General features: G+C 39.5%; 1 long non-coding RNA gene across 2 annotated transcripts in view; it reads left to right on the plus strand.

Moving 5' to 3' along the window:
- Positions 1-21,700, plus strand: part of LOC147369845 (uncharacterized) — a 460,342-nt gene that overhangs the window by 404,226 nt on the left and 34,416 nt on the right. The window contains exon 4 of one of the 2 annotated variants that reach the window (XR_015168591.1): positions 3,901-4,090. The exons of the other annotated variant lie outside the window; for it this stretch is intronic. This is a non-coding gene — a long non-coding RNA (uncharacterized LOC147369845). Of the gene's footprint in view, positions 1-3,900; positions 4,091-21,700 lie in introns of those variants that run through there. 2 annotated transcript variants of the gene reach the window in all.

The raw sequence follows: 21,700 nt of genomic DNA on the forward strand, positions 1-21,700 counted from the left end.
ATTCCAGCTTGTGTTTCTTCCAGCCCAGTGTTTCTCATGATGTACTCTGCATATAAGTTAAATAAGCAGGGTGACAATATACAGCCTTGACGTACTCCTTTTCCTATTTGGAACCAGTCTGTTGTTTCATGTCCAGTTCTAACTGTTGCTTCCTGACCTGCATACAGATTTCTCAAGAGGCAGGTCAGGTGGTCTGGTATTCCCATCTCTTTCAGAATTTCCCACAGTTTATTGTGATCCACACAGTTATAAACCAGTAAATGAGAGTACAATGTTTTCCTGCATCTGTGGGTCATTCTAGCAATTTCAGAACCTGAGCAAAGGGTCACAGGAACCCCCCAGATTTATAGATGGTTGGTTAGAAGTGTTGTTGGCCCCTGACATATGGAGAGGGGGCAGTCTTGTGGGAATGAGTCCTTAAATGTTGGGTGTGCACTAACTCCGGACCCTTGGTGTCAGAATTTAATTGTTGGACACCTAGTTGTTGTTGGAGAATCATCGACCTGCCAATATAATTTAGTTGAGGTTTTCCTTACCAATCCTTGCTGAGCTTCTTCAAATAGTTTGTGATTATACTAGTTTTACAGCAGCATATTCACAGTGGCTATAACCAAGGCGTATCTCTGTTTTCCTATTATTTCTATTAATCCCTTAAGTGAATTTTAGGAAGGCTTTACAGTGGGAATAATTGATGATATTCATGGCTCAGATGGGAAGGAATCCACGTGCAATGCAGGAGACCTGGGTTCAACTCCTGGGTCAGAAAAATCCTCTGGAGAAGAGAGTGGCTACCCAGTCCAGTACTCTTGCCTGGAAAATTCCATGGACAGAGGAGCCTTGTGGGCAGTCCAAGGGGTCACAAAGAGTCAGACACGACTGAGTGACTAACACTTTCTCGTTTTTTCCCAAGGTTTTACAATGGGAATAATTGATGAAATTCTTATAAATAAAACAGTTACATCTTTTAACGTTGTATAAATAATCAGTTTATTGGATACATTTTCCATCTGTTACACTGGCATCATTTCTGCCAAGATGAGATATTTCTCCTTCTAAAAGACCTGTACATCTGTTCATGCCTAAGTACTCTTGAGAACTAAACTCAAGGACATAGGATGCAACATTGGGAAATAAAAGGGGTAAATGAAATTTGAACCAGTGTTACTCAAAATATGGTACTTGAACCAGAAGCATTCCTATTGGTTGTGAGCTTCATAGAAATACAACTTCATTGGCCCCACTTCAATTTATCAAATCAGAATCCAAGGGATGGGACCCAGGACACTGTGTATTAACAGTTTCCAGGTTATCCTTTGTTGTTCGGTTGCTCAGTCATGTTCAACTCTTTGTGACCCTATGGACTGCAGCACACCAGGCTTCCCTGTCCTTTACTATCTCCCAGGGTTTGCTTAAACTCATGTCCACTGGGTCAGTGATACCATCCAAACATCTCAGCCTCTGTCACCCCCTTCTTCTCCTGCCCTCAGTCTTTCCCAGCATCAGGAACTTTTCCAGTAAGTTGGCTCTTCACATCAGGTGGCCAAAGTATAAGAGCTTCAGCTTTAACATCAGTCCTTTCAGTGAATATTCCGGGTTGACTTCCTTTAGTATTGAGTGGTTTGATCTCCTTGCTATCCAAAGGACTCTCAATAATCTTTTCCAGCACCACAGTTCCAAAGCAGCAGTTCTTCAGTGCTCAGCTTTCTTTATCATCCAACTCTTATATCTATACATGACTACTGGAAAAACCATAGCTCTGACCATACAGACCTCTGTGGGCAAACTGATGTCTCTGTTTTTTAATATGCTGTCTAGTTTGGTCATAGCTTTTCTTCCAAGGAGAAAGCATCTTTTAATTTCTTGGCTGCAGTCACCCTCTGCAGTGATTTTGGAGCCCAAGGAAATAGTCTGTCACTTTTTCCATTGTTTCCACATCTGTTTGCCACGAAATGATGGGACCAGATGCCATGATCTTAGTTTCTTTAATGTTGAGTTTAAATCAGCTTTTCATTCTCCACTTTCACCCTCATCGAGAGGCTTAGTTCCTCTTTGCTTTCTGCCATTAGGGTGGTGTTATCTGCATATCTGAGGTTATTGATATTTTTCCCGGCAATCTTGATTTCAGCTTGGGCTTCATCCAGCTCAACATTTCACATGATGTACTCTGCATGTAAGTTAAATAAGCAGGGTGACAATACACAGCCTGCATAAGGTGATCCTTATGCAGAGTAAATCTGAGAACCACTGCTGTCTCTATATTTCAGTGAAAACTAAGTTCAGGTGGGTAAGTCAGTGGTCATGAGAAGCTCAGATTAAATAGGGGGGTCATCAAATATCCCAATTTGCTTGGGATTTGAAGTTTTCTATGATGTAGGACTCTCAGAGCTAAGACCAGCAAACCAGGGAAGTTGGTCATTATGGTCAAATGATTCTGTGTTTATATTACAAACAAGACTGACTTGCATTTCATTTTATTCCTGTTGGATATCCTTTATTCCCTGACTGATTTCCCTTAGGTTCTGGCCATGACCAAATTAATATGACTATCTTGTGGGTCATAGATTTAGGGAATTCAGTAAGGTAGTTAGAGTTGACATTTTGTGCTTGCTATAACTGCTAGAGTTTGATTACACTAGAGTGTGTGATCCATAACTTGCCTCTGTGCCTAATTTTTTCTCACTTCAATGTTAGGTGTTCAATAGGGCTCAGAAAAGGTAAAAGCTGAGAATCATCTTAAAGTTCCTAAAAGTCACTTACATTTGTTTATTTTTCCTTTGTTGTCGGTTCCTGTTGGTTCTCATCCAGGTTATTATGAATGTCTTCCTTTGTTTCCTGACACCTTCATTAACAGTGTAAATTTGCACTTTTGTCCATGACTTTCAACATTTCGAAGTGTTTGTTGGACATTGCTTTTGATTGTAGATGGTCGTGACGGTATTGTAAATGCCACTGAGAGCTGATTAATAGAATTAACAGCTACTAGTAATTACGCATGCCATATTTACTTTATATACGGCTTTAATACCCACTTTGAAAGCTTACTTCGAAGGAAACAGAGTAGAAAATGCTCCAAAGAAATGAGTTTTATCTTTTGTGAAGTTCAAAGCTGAAACAAAACAAAACAAAACATTTAACAGCTTGCGTCTGTCTCTAATGAAATCTAATGGGTTGGTGGGTGTGTGTTTCTTCTAACATAATAACTCTACACAAATTATTTATTTTTAATGTCATGAAAACTCATGTTATATTCCTTGCTTTTCTTAAAGCTCCACAATGAAGGCGCGATTATGTTACATTCAAAAACAATTAGGTTTGACTATTTGGATGCAAACTATTGTTGACAACATTTTGCAGCATTTTTAACCAGTGAAAACATTCTGCTTTGTCTATTAAAATGCTCATTTTGTAAATTGTTTTTCGTGTGGTTTAGGCTGTAGCACAAATGTTTTCTCTTCTCTCTCTGCAGCTAATTTTCCCCTGTTTATCCACACAATTTACTAGATAAGTACTATGAGTTATCTCTGAAATATGGGCTTTCTCTACTGAATCCTTGACTCAGTTTTAAGTATCTTAGAACTTTAGAGCTCGGTTAAATGGAAGAGTCATTTCCCAAGGCTATAATATACCCACTTAGTAGTCCTGAAGAAACTTAAATTCTCAATGTGAGGCAGTTTGTATGCTCTGATCCATGAACCTCACTGGTGCACTCTACTTAGAATTTGATCTGACCTAGATGGCAGGGTTCTGTGCTATTTTGGATAAAATTTTAAAGTTATCACATATGATGAAAATTAGGTATAATCAAGTAACTACCAAAAATCTCTTACGTAGGTGCTATGCTGCAGGGTTCCATACTACTGTTTCAAGTAAAACACAATTTTTCTCCTAATGTTGAAACAGATTGCTTGCTTTTGATTGAGCATCAGATAAAATACTTGGATCATGTTCCCTGGTCATCATGAACAACATATATGCTCAAATATGGGGATCATTCTCATCATGGTGAGCTGGGCTAACAGTGTAAGAGGCATGTATATTTGGAATATCTGAGGAAACAAGAGATTCAAGTCTCCTATGGCCTGTCTCCCTCCCACACTGTGCCTACCTGCATTAAGAGCAATGGTAAGCAGACCTGCCTCCTACTTAAATTTTCGTTCATTCTTATCCCTTCCTTTTTGTCCTCATCCCTATATCCCTCTTTGATTCTCACTGTAACCCTTAAGAATTCAGTCTTTTTATGTATCACATTTTCTTTTATCTGTGGATGAACATCTAGGTTGCTTCCATGTCCTGGCTGTTGTCAATAGTGCTGCAATGGACATGGGGGTGCATTGTCTTTTGGAATATGGTTTTCTTTGGGTATATGCTTAGTAGTCAGATTTCTGGGTCATATAGTAGTTCTATCTTTAGTTTTTAAAGGAACCTCCATGGAGTTCTCCATAATGACTGCTATCAATTTACATTCCCACCAACATGCTGTACAGTAGAAACTACCTCCCTGGTAGCTTAGCTGGTAAAGAATCCACCTGTGATGCAGGAGACCCTGGTTCAATTCCTGGGTTGGGAAGATCCCCTGGAGAAGGGATAGGTTACCCACTCTGGTATTCTTGGGCTTCCCTGGTGGCTCAGACAGTAAAGAATCTGTCTGCAATGTGGGAGACCTGGGTTTGATCCCTGGGTTAGTAAGATCCCTTGGAGGACAGCATGGCAGTCCACTCCAGTATTCCTGCCTGGGGAATCCCCATGGACAGGCTGCAGTCCATGGGGTTGCAAAGAGTTGGACACAACTGAGTGACTAAGCACACACATACAGAGAAACTAAATAACATTATAAAGCAACTGTACTCCAATAGTAATCAATTGAAGAAGCAAAAGATTAGGTCTTTAAAAAAAAAATCCCAGTGACATATGAATCTAATTAAGTTTTAATGGTTTCCCCATGGTCACTCAGAATATAAGTAGCCAATATTTGAACCTAGGCTTCTTAACACTGAAGCTTTTCCTTGGCCTTTGTGTTATGATATAAAACTTGCCTGAGAGTAGTCTGCCTTGGTAGTGTGTGATGGAGAGTGGGGTGGGGGCAAAGGTTAAAAACCTCAGGTACCGAACACTGTGAAAGGTACATCCAGTGGAAATTACATCACTACCGGTCTTGTCACTCCTTTTGCTGAAGTGAACTTAAATATATCTGCTTAAGAATATACCTTCACTATTTTTTTATTCTGTTTCCTAAACCCTTGGAACTGTTTCATATCTTTCCTGTAGAAAGCAAGTTTTGATGCTACTGTGGCTTTGATACTGGTTGAAATTGTCTGATTGCTCTTTCCAAGTTCAAGTTAGTGATCAAATGAGGCTTTTATTCACAGTGTAATATTCTACATTCCATCAGTAGTTTGGGAATTGGAGGGACTGACTGACTCGTACTGTGTGTGAAGTTGGAACAAAATAGACTTAACTATGGTCTTTCAGTTGTGTCTGTTTTAGCCGCAGTCATCTTTAGGTGTCCTGGTAATTTTGTAAACCCACCATGAAGTTTTCCATGTCACAGTTCAGCATGTGTGTCTTTTGTGCCTTATCTAAGGTTTACTTTCTAAGTTAGAATCCAAATACAAATGTATTGGGCTGTATATTACATTTGGGGTTCATGATGTAAGAGGTATGAATGCAGTTATTATAAACTTCTAATCCATCAATGAGCTTTGAGGATATTGCGGTATGCATTCAAGCAAAATCTTAGAGCTTCATGTTTCAGCAGCTTCTTGCTTCATTTCAAAATCATTTTCTTTTAAAGAAATGGAAATTTGCTAACCTTTCACTCAACACAAATAATGATGGGATCCTAGTTCATTTATATTCAGTTGGAGCAACATATTTATTCAGGTGGCAGATGGAGAGTGTTAATGGATTAAGGTATATGGACAAAGTGGGCAATTGTACTGTAAATGTTACTTAAGTGAATTTGGCCTGCAAGGGTATTATTGATTTATTTTATCTAATTTGGTTTGTATTGCAATTCAAGCTCAAGACTGAGGGTTGAAGTCATCTGTCTTCTATAGGTGAAATGGCTTCAGGTCACAAGGGAACTAAACTAAGTGAATAGGAAGTCTCTTCCTTAGAGGAAGCAAGGAGAGTGGAAATATTTTCCAGTGGGGTGGGGAGTGTGGAGAGGGAAGTGTTGCTCTCCTCCCAAGGACACTAAGAAATCATATTCCAGCAGGAAGAAAACATGTAACCACCACTCAGTGAAACCTTTTGATTTCCCTGTCAATATTAAAACAATATCCTCCTAATAGCTGAGGAGTGGTACTTTGCAAAGCTAGGGGCATGGAGCTTAGTGATGTTGCTCATCATCGATCCTTTTGTAAATCAGCCGAATAGGAAGAAAGGTACCTTTTTAGCTGATGTGCAAAGCACCCTATTAAGTGGCTCATGTTCACTCTCTCAGTTCTCCATGTGTCCAAGCTTGTGAAGAAAAGAGTGGCTGGTGAGAACAGGAGAGCAGCGTTCTCAATTATTTTTTGAAACTGCTGTGAAATTACTCAACACTAAATTTGTCTGTTGTTGAATGATTGAACATAAATTATAAAAGGTAAACTGTTGAATGCCATTAACCTAACAGGAGTATAGCTCTCTGTGTGTGTGTGTGTGTGTGTGTGTGTGAGAGAGAGAGAGAGAGAGAGAGACAGTCATTCAGTCGTGTCTGACTCTTTGTGACCCCATGGACTGTAGCCCCCTGTCAGGCTCCTCAGTCCATGGGACTCTCCAGGCAAGAATACTGGATTAGGTTGCTATTTCCTTCTCCAGTCATATAGCTCTAATCCCCCCAATTATTATAACCTTGAGTTTATCATGATCATAAAGAAAAAGAAGGCAGTAAAGATTTAAACATAGGGTTGTCAGCAAACAATTTTGGTTCAATTCATTAGTTTAAGGTCCTCTGACACAGCCCTGTGAAACAAGGAAGGCTTCCTATCCTCTTCAGTTAAGGACTGGGAAATTGAGACCTCGAGAGGCCTGGTGACCAGTTCAGTGCTACCTGGGGCAACTGTTAAGTTTTTTTCAAGTGGAAAAGTAGTATTGCACACCTCTATTTGTCCCCTGGCTCCTCTGCTTCTAGAGTTGCAAAGAGATCTATTAATTAAACAAAACAGTCAGACAGCTCCCCAGGAGCCTTTGAATACAAAGTCTCTAATGACTCCATGCAAAATGTCGCAGACCCCAAACATCTGTTCTAGAGATACAGTCAAGCTCCGCTCCACAATCCCAAGTTAACAACTTATTTCCTTTTTATTATTTTTTTTAAGTGCGTAGCAGCTGTCCACATATTTCAGAGGACAGACCTCGGTTTTAAACCTCAGCCAGAGTTTGTTCCATAGAAAACTCTCCACACTTCACTGTATGTGCTAATTAGAAGCTTCTTACAATAAGCATATAAATTCATTTATACACTGATGAATTTTCAGTTGCCAAATACCTCCAGTGAAAAGGCCAGAAAAGTGAAAATAGTCTAATGAATTTAACATTTATTTTTGTGCAAGCTTGGGTAATTTTTAGAATTGTTTTGGTTTTGGAAGAATGATTTGCATGTGCAGTGCATTTGATTTTTTTTTTTTTTTTTTTTTTTTTGAGACTCTTGAAATACTGTTTCCTGGAAAAGGAAGGCAAATTTTCTTGATTTAGAGGCATGCAGCCAGATACCTGGAGTTAAACCCATAAGACCAGAAGTGAAAGGAAAAGAGATAATCTCTAGGTCACACATTCACAAGGCCTGAGGGAAAGGATGAAGAGCATCAAGGAAAAGATAAAGGTGACTTACGATTTCACTGCAGCATGGGGTAAATTTGTCTCTGATGTGAGCCCTCCAGCTAACAAAAAAGCAGTCCCCCACCTCCCTTTCTGTTACACCCCTCCAACGAGGGACAGCCGGTAAATGTCAGTCTCGTTTCTTACACAGAAATACAATTTTATATGCTGTTTGTTTGAAATCTTGTAATTTTTTAACTTTCCCTTTTATGAGACACACATACATATTTATGCATTCATCCATCAATCAGACATGTCCTGAGGACTGACTATTCCTCTGGCCCATAATAAGACAGAAGATCACTGTCTAACACAGCTCACAGTTTTGTGGGGAGAACCACATAATTAAAACGTTAATGAATCCATAGTTAAGAAAATTATGAGTCAAAAATTATTAGACTTTAAATATGATAACAAGATAAAGAATTATTAGGAAGAACAAGGGCCTTTTGAATAAGAGGTTGCTCATGAAAAGATCTCTCTAAGGAGAGGAGTTAAATTATCTGAGTGATGGGGAGGAAGTAATTGTACAATGCTTTGAAGAAGGGATCTTCCAGGAGGAGCAAGAAGAACAAATTGAAGAGCCTTGAGGCTAGGACGGTTTTCCCCCAAATGGAAAGAAGGTCATATAGTTTAGACAAGAGTGTCTCAGTGGAGTATGTACAAGGTGAAGCCTGGGAGATGAACAGGGGCTAAGTCAAGATCTTATAAACCATAAAGCAAGCACTTGTATTTCATTAAAAAAAAAAAAAACTTTGATGCAATTTTCTGTGACATCTACATGCCGAGTATTGCCCAATCACACTATAGAAGCTATTTCATAAAATACCTATGAAAGTTATTTCAGTAACCCTATGAAGAATGCTACAATATTTCCATTTTCTGGATAAGAAAATGAAGACTTAAAGAAGTTGATCAACTTTCCCAAGGTTATTTAGATAGTAAGAATGAAGCCAAATTTCCCAGCAAGATCTAACACCACAGTCTTGAGTCCTTGTTTATTCTTCCCCTTTATTCCACATCTCCATAACTGTATTTTCTAGAACCACTCGGCACATTGTACACATAATGCAGGTGAAATGTACACAAAAAAAATACCATCTGAAATAGGAGGGCTGAGACCCTGTTGGCCAGGAGAAACTGTGTAGGAAGAAAAGCACTTATTAAGAATGGCAGTTAATGGTAGCTGAATTCTGACTAGTCTCTGCTAAATTGCCTTATTAAATTCTGCATTCCCCATCATAGCTAGATTGAAGACTTTCATGATGTCAGGATCCATCATTACACACATACACACAGTCTGTATTATATTCATAAATATGGGTTTTATGAGTAACTCATTAATATATAGTCTTATATGTGAGTTACATATTGGAGAGGGTTGAATTAAAAATGGCCTAACACGTATTTCTGGGCTCACATGCTCTTCTAGAACCTTGCCATTCTCTATCAAGAGAGGGGAGTCTGTTTCTCCTCCTCTTGGATCTGGCAGGCCACTGAGAGTGTCTCAGTGAATAGAATGTAGCAGAAGAGGCTGCTACGAAATATAATGCATCTTTCTCTGTCTCTCTTGGGGTGTTTGCCCCGAGAACTCAGCAGTCGTGTAGGAACCTAGGCCATATGGAGAAGCCATGTAGTTGTTTCTGCTAGCAGCCATAGTTAAGGACTCAGTCCACCGATCACTGTCAGGAATAAGGGTGAATGAGTCTCGAGATAATTCCAGCTTCCTGCCTTTAAGCCACCCTAGGTGATTTGTGCAATAGAAACAAACTGTCACCACTAGATTTTGCCCAGATTACAGATTCATGGGCAAAATAAACATGACTGTTATTTTAAGCAATTAATTTTTGTTATACAAAATAGAGCCAAAGCAACTGAAACATAATACGCAGATTCTCATATTGTGTATTGTTGTTGTTCAGTCGCCAAGTTGTGTCTGATTCTTTGCAACCTCAGGGGCTGCAACACACCAGGCTTCCCTGTCCCTTACCATCTCCCGGAGTTTGCCCAAGTTCATGTCCACTGAATCAGTGATGCCATCCAACCGTCTCATCCTCTGTCGCCCTCTTTTCCTTTTGCCTTCAATCTTTCCCAGCATCATGGTCTTTTCCAGTGAGTCAGCTATTCACATCAGGTGGCCAAATCCTGGAGCATCAGCTTCAGCATCAGTCCTTCCAATGAATATTCAGGATTCATTTCTTTAGGATTGACTGGTTTGACCTCCTTGCTTTCCAAGGGACTCCCAAGAGTCTTCTCCAGCACCAGAGTTTGAAAGTATCAATTTTTTGGTGCTCAGCCTTCTTTGTTGTCCAGCTCTCACATCTGTCATATTATGTATATGTGTGTGTGTGTGTGTGTATGCCTGCACAGTTTATATTATACACACATGTATATACATATATATGTAGACATATTGAATATAAACCTATGTATAATCTAAATATACATAAAAACTAAAAGTGACTTTTAGGAGACTATTCATTTAACGCATGGAGATGATGTAGTTATTTGATTAAAACAAGTAATGCTGAGGTTAGACCTTGATTTGAACTAAGATCTGTTTCTTAGTTCTTCTTCCTAGGTATGGCCTTCAGCAGGCTGGTCAGCTTTTCTTATATTCATTTTTTAGTCACTTAAGTAGAGATATAATGGCTCCTATTATATAGGACTGTTGTATAAGATAAATAGGATCATATTTATATATCTCTTAACATAGTGGCTGATGCATAATGGTACTCAGTAATTGTCTCAGTAAATATAAAATAAATATAAATATTTACTCAGTAAATATAAAATAAAATTTTAAATTATTATTATTATTACTCTAGCTTTGAGCATGGTTCCAGTTTACAATTTACATCTTTTCTCCCAAGAGTTCACTTAAGAAGATTTCAAATCTAAGTGCCACCCAAGCAGGAACATTATCTAAATAGTTTCTGGAGCCTGTGGGAAAATCATAGCTATGGATAATTAGAGGTCAGCTGTCAGGACCCAAGAAAAGATCTTTTAACATATCTTCGGGCAAAAGAGAGAAAAAGGCATAGGAACTAGAAAATGTTCAAGGCAGAGTGAATATGTATTTTTCCTTCAACTTTATCCAGTTGTGGAATTCAATATGAAACCTTAGAAGTATGAGTGTCAATGATATTTCCCACCAATTAAATTTCATCCTGGCATGAATCAGCTGGCATAAATCAAAGACTTTAGGTGAAAGAAGGTCATTTTGTTCATGAAAATGTCATCCTCTCTGTACAAACAGCACCTTCCAGGGTTGTAACTGTATTCCATAACAATGGGGCACATTGTTGTGAGGTGTGTAGCTTAGCCTTTTTTATAAAAGAGCTGTTGCTGATGATTCAGTATTGTTCTTTTTCACTCACTACTTAGACTTAACATGTCATTTCCTGCAAAAATGAAGGTAAATCCAGATGGTTTGGGAAACTGTGATAGGTTTACTGGTATCCTGTTGGATTGGGTAGACTTCTGACCATGTTGTATGTGACAGCTTGCTCTTACCTGTCACTTGCTGAAAGCAGAAAATTCTTAGACTATGTTCAGCCAGACTCTGTGAAGCAAAGGTGCCACCATGTTTAGGCCTTACACTCTGCGCCATGTCTCCATGGTAAGTAAAACAAAGATCCTCTGAGTCTTTTGTTGAATCACCAGTGCCAGTTGGTGCAACATTTGGTGCAGACACCTGATTAGTAAGTTCTGCCACAAAAAGGTCAGGTCAGGAGGAAGGAACTGAAGGAGCCTAAGCCACCATCTTTAACTTAGCCTTGGAATTGTGGGGCTGAGCCTGCCACTCTATTACTACCCAGTGCAATAGTAATAGTAATAGTAATAGTACTCTATTACTAACTGACTGCTGTTGACCATAGAGATGCTGCTAGTATCCTGGGCATCTAATCTGCCACCTAAAGCTTCTTTGAGTAGCAGCAGGGAGTTCAATTCTCTAGCAGTGGATTCAGATTTTCCAATTAGGGGAAACTTCTCATTTCTACTTAGGTGATGCTTGATAGATAACTTCATTGTTCTTTTTTAAAATTTTTTAGCCATGCTGTATGGCACGTAGGGACCTTACTTCCTTGACCAGGGATCAAACCCATGCCCCCCTACAATCAAAGCATGGAGCCCTAACCACTGACCAGCTAGGGAAGTCCTCTACTCCATCTTTCTTATGAATACTCTTGTTAACTCCTCCTCTTCAAGATACATCCTTGCCCCCCTCCCACACCACCCTCCCCTTTTAAACCTAATCTTCCACCAAGTTAGATGACTGTACTGTGAGGGGCATTTTCTGTTTCTCTGTATTTATCACAGATATCCCGTGTCCATTGTTGTTATCTTTATATGTCTTCCTCATTACACTGCACAGTCTGCAATGAGAAAGATTATGTGTGTTACAGCATCCACAGTATCCCCTACTACACAGTCTGGCAAACAGTAAGCATTAAAATAATATTATACATAAAAATGAATGAATAATGTTACTAGATTCATAGGACCTCAAAGTCTTAGTAATTGGACTAACCACTTCTGTAGCTTCAAAACTGAAATTGCAATTTAATTGAAGTACAATGTAAGTACACTATTGATATTTAATAATGAGCTTTTAAAACTCATAAAAATAGCATGATATAGAGTAATAGGTTCATGCTTTGTCTCTTCTGCAACCTTTCAGCTTTCTCTTTACCTCCCCAATGCAGCTTGCATGCGTGTGTGCTAAATCACTTCAGTTGTGTTCAACTCTTAGCGACCACATTGACTAGAGCTCGCCAGGTTCCTCTGTGCATGGGGTTCTCCAGGCAAGAGTACTGCAATGGGTTGCCATTCCCTCCACCAGGGGATCTTCCCTATTCAGGGACTGAACCTGGGTCTCTTACATCTCCTGCATTGGCAGGCAGTTTATTTACCACTAGCACCACCTTACAGAATTCATAGAAATGAGAGGAAATAGTGGAGTAGTCTAAATTATGTAGCTTCAAATTCTGGCCTTGCTGTGTATCAGTAATGAGTCTTAGTTTTCTCATCTCCAAAGTTGTGCTAAGGGTTATACCGTTTTATGAGAATTAGAAACAATATACCTAAAGTGCCTAGGGCAAGGATCAGGATATAGTAAGTATACATCATATAAAACTCTTCTCAAGAGTTTTATCTTCATGCCTTTGGTGTTTTTATCTTCATATTTTTTCATTATTACTCATGGCCTAAAGAGTAAAATGACTTTTCTTGACATACATAAATTGTACATGGATTCCTCCCTTTCCAGTCTTAAATCCCTTAAATCCTCTTATTTCAGATTATCTACCCAATTGTCCAACTCACTCTTCTCCAGCATGTTCCGGACCTTTGAAGCCTTTGTGCCTTTGGTTATGCTGTGTTTTCTACTAGATTATTATTTCTTACCTGTTAAAATTCCTTTTACTGTGAAAGGCCATATTGAGCAGCATTTGAGGATATGGACTCTAGTGCCCTTACCTTTTAGTTCTGTGACCTTGAATGGCTTTTTTTTTTTTTTTTTAACCATTTCTATGCAAAAGTAGGAAGTCAAGAAATACCTGGAGTAACATGCAAATTTGGCCTTGGAATACGGAATGAAGCAGGGCAAAGACTAATAGAGTTTTGCCAAGAAAATGCACTGGTCATAACAAAAACCCTCTTCCAACAACACAAGAGAAGACTCTACACATGGACATCACCAGATGGTCAACACTGAAATCAGATTGATTATATTCTTTGCAGCCAAAGATGGAGAAGCTCTCTAAAGTCAGCAAAAACAAGACCAGGAGCTGACTGTGGCTCAGACCATGAACTCCTTATTGCCAAATTCAGACTTAAATTGAAGAAAGTAGGGAAAACCACTAGACCATTCAGGTATGACCTTAATCAAATGCCTTATGATTATACAGTGGAAGTCAGAAATAGATTTAAGGGCCTAGATCTGATAGATAGAGTGCCTGATGAACTATGGAATGAGGTTCGTGACATTGTACAGGAGACAGGGGTCAAGACCATCCCCATGGAAAAGAAATGCAAAAAAGCAAAATGGCTGTCTGGGGAGGCCTTACAAATAGCTGTGAAAAGAATAGAAGTGAAAAGCAAAGGAGAAAAGGAAAGATATAAACATCTGAATGCAGAGTTCCAAAGAATAGCAAGAAGAGATAAGAAAGCCTTCTTCAGCAATCAATGCAAAGAAATAGAGGAAAACAACAAATGGGAAAGACTAGGGATCTCTTCAAGAAAATCACAGATACCAAAGGAACATTTCATGCAAAGATGGGCTCAACAAAGGACAGAAATGGTATGGACCTAACAAAAGCAGAAGATATTAAGAAGAGGTGGCAAGAATACACAGAAGAACTGTACAAAAAAGATCTTCACAACCCAGATAATCATGATGGTGTGATCACTGACCTAGAGCCAGACATCCTGGAATGTGAAGTCAAGTGGGCCTTGGAGAGCATCACTACAAACAAAGCTAGTGGAGGTGATGGAATTCCAGTGGAGCTATTCCAAATCCTGAAAGTTGATGCTGTGAAAGTGCTGCACTCAATATGCCAGCAAATTTGGAAAACTCAGCAGTGGCCACAGGACTGGAAAAGGTCAGTTTTCATTCCAATCCCAAAGAAAGGCAATGTCAAAGAATGCTCAAACTACTGCACAATTGCATTCATCTCACACGCTAGTAAGGTAATGCTCAAAATTCTCCAAGCCAGGCTTCAGCAATATGTGAACCGTGAACTTCCTGCTGTTCAAGCTGGTTTTAGAAAAGGCAGAGGAACCAGAGATCAAATTGCCAACATCTGCTGGATCATGGAAAAAGCAAGAGAGTTCCAGAAAAACATCTATTTCTGCTTTATTGACTATGCCAAAGCCTTTGACTGTGTGGGTCACAATCAACTGTGGAAAATTCTGAAAGAGATGGGAATACCAGAACACCTGATCTGCCTCTTGAGAAATCTGTATGCAGGTCAGGAAGCAACAGTTAAAACTGGACATGGAACAATAGACTGGTTCCAAATAGGAAAAGGAGTTCGTCAAGGCTGTATATTGTCACCCTGTTTATTTAACTTATATGCAGAGTACATCATGAGAAACGCTGGACTGGAAGAAACACAAACTGGAATCAAGATTGCCGGGAGAAATATCAATAACCTCAGATATGCAGATGACACCACCCTTATGGCAGAAAGTGAAGAGGAACTCAAAAGGCTCTTGATGAAAGTGAAAGTGGAGAGTGAAAAAGTTGGCTTAAAGCTCAACATTCAGAAAACGAAGATCATGGCATCCGGTCCCATCACTTCATGGGAAATAGATGGGGAAACAGTGGAGACAGTGTCAGACTTTATTTTCTGGGCTCCAAAATCACTGCAGATGGTGACGACTGAAGCCATGAAATTAAAAGACGCTTACTCCTTGGAAGGAAAGTTATGACGAACCTAGATAGCATATTCAAAAGCAGAGACATTACTTTGCCAACAAAGGTCCATCTAGTCAAGGCTATGGTTTTTCCTGTGGTCATGTATGGATGTGAGATTTGGACTGTGAAGAACGCTGAGCGCCGAAGAATTGATGCTTTTGAACTGTGGTGTTGGAGAAGACTCTTGAGAGTCCCTTGGACTGCAAGGAGATCCAACCAGTCCATTCTGAAGGAGATCAGCCCTGGGATTTCTTTGGAGGGAATGATGCTAAGGCTGAAACTCCAGTACTTTGTCCACCTCATGTGAAGAGTTGACTCATTGGAAAAGACTCTGATGCTGGGAGGGATTGGGGGCAGGAGGAGAAGGGGACGACAGAGGATGAGATGGCTGGATGGCATCACTGACTCGATGGACGTGAGTCTGAGTGAACTCCAGGAGTTTGTGATGGACAGGGAGGCCTGGCGTGCTGCGATTCATGGGGTCACAAAGAGTTGGACACTACTGAGTGACTGATCTGATTTGATCTGATGCCTCAGTATGGGTATATATAATGGGAAGAGGAGAATACTAATCTCTGAGGGTGACGGGATTAAAGGTGCCTATGACAGCGAAGGACAGGCTGTGAGCTCTGCATGGAGTATTAGTTGCTGTCATAATCATTATCAATACTTTTTTCAGTACTTCTTCATAACTGCTTTCCCCTGTTATTTGTCAGATTATCTGTTCTTTCCTTAGTCCTCTGCCAACATTTCTCTCTGTATCTTTATTAAAGAACATAAAAATCATTAAGATTAATGCTATAGTATAGGGTTTGAATGCTTGCTACCTCCATAAAACTCAGTGTTTTAGGGAAGAAGTCATAATGCTCTTTTCCTCATCTCTTTTATCACAGGGCCTTAGAACAATGTTTTCTCATATACTGTACATCAGCTAAGTGTGAAATAAGTAAGAATAAATGTCTCATTGACTGATTTACTTTTTATTTGTCTTCCTGTGTGAGGACAATGGCACTGAGCTTGTCTATCACTGATACAGTCCCAGAACTTGAAACAGTGCTTGATACCAGACAAGAAACATTTTTTGAATGAAAAAAGGAATGAATGAATGAATCAATCAGTCAGTCAGTAAATCAAGACATCCATATCTGAGGTTTCTTAAAACTCCCTCTTTAATGGTTTAGAAGATGTGAGATTCAGCCCTGGGTTATCTGTGTATTTTCACACAAAGATGCCATGTGTATACAGAATACAAAATTGGAGTCATTTCCAGAATCAGGATGTAAATTGGACAAGTGGGCAACTGCTTGACTAGGTGGCAGGAAGATATTTGAGCAAAAATATCTTGCCTAGAGAAAAGCAGGTGGAATTTGCCTTTTCAACATTTCTGTGCCAAGCCGGATAATTTGCTTCTCACCTGGGAACAATTTCCTTCCCGCGGCCGTAATGTGAGTTTCACCACAGCTGTGGAGCTAAAGTCAAAGTCAAAGTAGAGATTGCTGCGTCACTTGCTGGGAAATGACTTTTTCGTTTGGGTCTGTGTCTTTGTCTGGCAGCTTTCTTATTTGTGTTTAAAAACATGGACTGCAGAGAGGTAGCGCATCTGTTTCTGTATGTAGAAGTGGAATATGGAAGGGATTTGTGTGTGTATGCTATAAATTCCTGGACTCTTCCGTTGTCCCAACTCGTGCATTCTGACTTCTTTTTTCCAGCCAAGAAGCTGCAGCTGCATCTGGATGTGTGAATTATACATTTGAGTTAACACTATTTAACAGAAACATATGTTTCTTTTTTATTTCCTGTATCCACAATTGAGACAACCAAGCTTATCCTTATGATGCTGGTAGCTTCCTTCTCCTTCTCTAAAATTTTCCATTCTTAGCACCAAATAGTGAGACTAGAGAATAGAATAAATTACTCTCTGTACTGCTTCCTCCTTTTGCTATTTTTTCCTCCTGATGCTGGCATTTCATAAGAAGAACAGAGATTTGTAAGTTGAAATCTTAGTGGCAAAGATCAGGACAGGGCTCAATGAGGGCTAGAAAGAGGAATGTGCACTTTTTTAATGCCAATGTCAGGGAAAGAGTCAGTATAATTCTTGAGTGCTGTGTTACCTCCAGTTTTCAAAGGCAGTAGAGAACCATGGAAGAACACATGGGATACAGACGGAGGAGGCTGCCTTGGGCACTCCTGGTTATGATTTACCAGAAACTCAAATATGACAAAAAAGAGAAGAAAAATATTTTCAAACTTTGCCTTGTGAGTAGGTTAAAAAAAAAAAAAAAAGACCTACAAAGTGTGATTATATATGTAGCTTTATCCTAAAATCTCTAATTTCTAACATGGTATGTTCAGTATACAGTAAGAAATGTACTTCTTTGTATGTTCAGGACATTTTAGTCTTGGGAGTCTTCATTTAATAAGAGGCTATACTCACTGGCAGAGACATTACTTTGCCAACAAAGGTCCATCTAGTCAAGGCTATGGTTTTTCCTGTGGTCATGTATGGATGTGAGAGTTGGACTGTGAATAAGGCTGAGCGCCAAAGAATTGATGCTTTTGAAGTGTGGTGTTGGAGAAGATTCTTGAGAGTCCCTTGGACTGCAAGGAGATCCAACCAGTCCATTCTAAAGGAGATCAGTCCTGGGTGTTCTTTGGAAGGACTGATGCTGAAGCTGAAACTCCAGTACTTTGTCCACCTCATGAGAAGAGTTGACTCATTGGAAAAGACTCTGATGCTGGGAGGGATTGGGGGCAGGAGGAGAAGGGGACGACAGAGGATGAGATGGCTGGATGGCATCACTGACTCGATGGACGTGAGTCTGAGTGAACTCCGGGAGTTGGTGATGGACAGGAAGGCCTGGCGTGCTGCGATACATGGGGTCGCAGAGAGTCGGACACGACTGAGGGACTGAACTGAACTGAACTGATACTCACTTGTGTATCACCAAATGATATTACTTATTAACTCCATAGAAATGAGTTGGCCTAAGGTCAGAATGTATCAAGGGAATATCAAATAGGTTATCTGCAATTACAGAAGCTCCAAGAACAAAAAGACAGGTTGTAGAACCCTCCAAAGAAATGCAAAATGACAAAATGATTTTTTGAGGAGGTCTTACAAAAAGCTGAGAAAAGAAGAGAAGCTAAAGGCAAAAGAGAAAAGGAAAGGTATACCCATTTCAATGCAGAGTTCCAAAGAATAGCAAGGAGAGATAAGAAAACCTTCCTCAGAGATCAATGCAAAGACATAGAGGAAAACAACAGAATGGGAAAGACTAGAGATCTCTTCAAGAAAATTAGAGATACCAAGGGAAAATTTCATGCAAAAATGGGCACAATAAAGGACAGAGATGGTATGGACCTAACAGAAGTAGAAGATATTAAGAAGAGGTGGCAAGAATGCACAGAAGAAAAGATATACCAAAAAGATCTTCATGACCCAGATAACCATGATGGTGTGGTCACATACCTAGAGCCAGACATCCTGGGGTGCAAGGTCAAGTGGGCCTTAGAAAGCCTCACTATGAACAAAGCTAGTGGAGGTGATGGAATTCCAGTTGAGCTATTTCAAATCCTAAAAGATGATGCTGTGAAAGTGCTGCACTCAATATGCCAGCAAATCTGGAAACCTCAACAGTGGCCACAGGACTGGAAAAGGTCAATTTTCAGTCCAATCCCAAAGAAAGGTAATGCCAAAGAATGCTCAAACTACCATACAATTGCACTGATCTCACACTCTAGCAAAATAATGCTCAAAATTCACTAAGGCAGGCTTCAACAGTACATGAACTGAGAACTTCCAGATGTTCAAACTGGGTTTAGAAAAGGTAGAGGAACCAGAGATCAAATTGCCAACATCTGTTGGATCATTGAAAAAGCAAGAGAGTTCCAGAAAAACATCTACATCTGCTTTATTGACTATACCAAAGCCTTTGACTGAGTGGATCACAACAAACTGTGGAAAATTCTTAAAGCGAAGGAAATACCAGACCACCTGACCTGCCTCCTGAGAAATCTGTATGCAGGTCAAGAAGCAACAGTTAGAACTGGACATGAAACAACAGACTAGTTCCAAGTCAGGAAAGGAGTTCGTCAAGGCTGTATGTTGTCACCCTGCTTACTTAACTTATATGCAGAGTATATCAAGAGAAATGCTGGGCTGGATGAAGCAAAAGCTGGAATCAAGATTGCCAGGAGAAATGTCAATAACCTCAGATATGCAGATGACACCACCCTTATGGCAGAAAGCAAAGAACTAAAGAGCCTCTTGATGAAAGTGAAAGAGGAGAGTGAAAAAGTTGGCTCAAAACTCAACATTCAGAAGGCTAAGATCATGGCATCTGGTCCCATCACTTCATGGCAAATAGATGGGGAAACAGTGGAAACAATCAGAGACTTTATTTTTGGGGGGCCCCAAAATCACTACAGATAGTGACTTCAGCCATGGAATTAAAAGACGCTTGCTCCTTGGAAGAAAAGCTATGACCAACCTAAACAGCATATTAAAAAAACAGAGAAATTACTTTACCAATAAAGGTCCATCTAGTCAAAGTTACGGTTTTTTCCAGTAGTCATGTATGGATGTGAGAGTTGGACTATAAAGAAAGCTGAGCACCGAAGAATTGATACTTTTGAACTGTGGCGTTGGAGAAGACTCTTGAGAGTCCCTGAGACTGCAAGAAGATCCAACCAGTCCATCCTAAAGAAAATCAGTCCTGAATATTCATTGGAAAGACTGATGCTGAAGCTCCATACTTTGACCACCTGATGTGAAGAACCGACTCATTAGAAAATACCCTGATGATGGGAAAAATTGAAGGCAGGAGGAGAAGAGGACGATGATGAGATGAAGAAGAGGATGAGATGGTTAGATGCCATCACCAAAGTGATGGACATGAGTTTGAGCATGCTCTGGGAGTTGGTGATGGACAGGGAAGCCTGGTGTGCTACAGTCCATGGGGTCACAGAGTTGGACATGACTGAGTGATTGAACTGAACTTTGAAGCCTCCAAAAATAATTTTCCTGGAGAAAAGAACATGAGTTAAGTAGACAGATATCCATGCTTAGAATTTAGGATTACCTTTACCACACTAGCCTCACAGGTTGCTCAAGTGTGAACGTGATAAAAAGATAAGCTATTGTACAATAATATTTGAGACCCTCCTGCCCTTACCTGACACTTTGAAAGGGAAAATAAGTGGGAGCAGTTCAGAAATCACTATGGAATCTGGATATAGCAGTAGAAAGCACCCATAATCATAATCAAAAGCAAGGTTTGTCAGTGTTTCCTTTTGTTACTAAAGTTTTATTAGAACACAACCACACCCATTGCTTTAAGTATGGCCTGCTTTGCTTTTCTGTTACAGTGGCACAGTTGAACATGTGGGATGGATAGGGTTCATAAGTCTAAAATATTCATAATTTGGATCTTTAAAAAAATTTGCATCCCCTGCTCTATAAAATATCTAGAATAGCTATATTGCCTCGCATAATACATTAAACATTGGGATCAGCAAATGGGAGCCCATAAAAGCCCCAAAGAATTGTTTTATGACCATAGGACATACAGAAGAAGCAAAATGCATTTCTGAAATTCCTCACTGGCAGTGACTCTGAAGTCATATATGATTTCTAGTTTCTTTTTCTTGCAGTAATCACCAAATCGAACATCAGTCAACTCTCCCAGACTCATTAATGCCTAAAACCTTTCCTACATTTTACTTCATCAGTCCCTTTCTGATGATATTTAGTCATTAGTTCTTCCACCTTTTTCTTAAATTCTTTGAGCTTCTACAAACATCTCATTTCAAAATACAATGGGAGTACAGTTGATTTATATTGTGTTAGTTTCAGGTGTAAATCAACTATACTCCAGCATAAAATAAAAATTAAAAAAAAATTAAGACTGCAAAAAATACCACCAACTGTGGAATATTCTGTCTTTTATATATACGGAGGAGCCAACTATCAGGTATCTTTTGAATATTAACATGATTCAGCTTCACCAGAATGTAAAATAAATAACTCTTAATGACTGGAGGCAGAGGACAAGACTGGTCATGAAAATAATATACTTTGATAAGGCGTGCATGTATCTGAAGAGAATTATATGTTGAAGAAGAATGTTATAATTGTTGTTCAGTCGCTAAGTCTCGTCCAACTTCTTGTGACCCCATGGACTGCAGCACGCCAGGATTCCCTGACCTTCACCACATCCCTTAGTTTGCTAAAACCCATGCCCATTGAGTCCATGATGTCATCTAACCATCTCATCCTCTGTCATCATCCCCATGTTATAATTAATCAGTGGTACATGTTAATAGTACATATAATTAATCAATGGTACTCAATGCATGGGGGTTTTGAAGGAAATCAGACTTTGAAAAATTTTTGCTCTAATGTGTCAATGGGATTATTTCTTTAGTGTTTAATGGTTTTTAAATTATTTTGGTGATTGGGTTGCGATCACTTGA

The sequence above is a fragment of the Bos grunniens genome, chromosome 7, assembly GCF_055505025.1.
Source record: "Bos grunniens cultivar Pamir isolate PY7600 chromosome 7, Bosgru_T2T1.0, whole genome shotgun sequence".
NCBI lineage: Eukaryota > Metazoa > Chordata > Mammalia > Artiodactyla > Bovidae > Bos > Bos grunniens.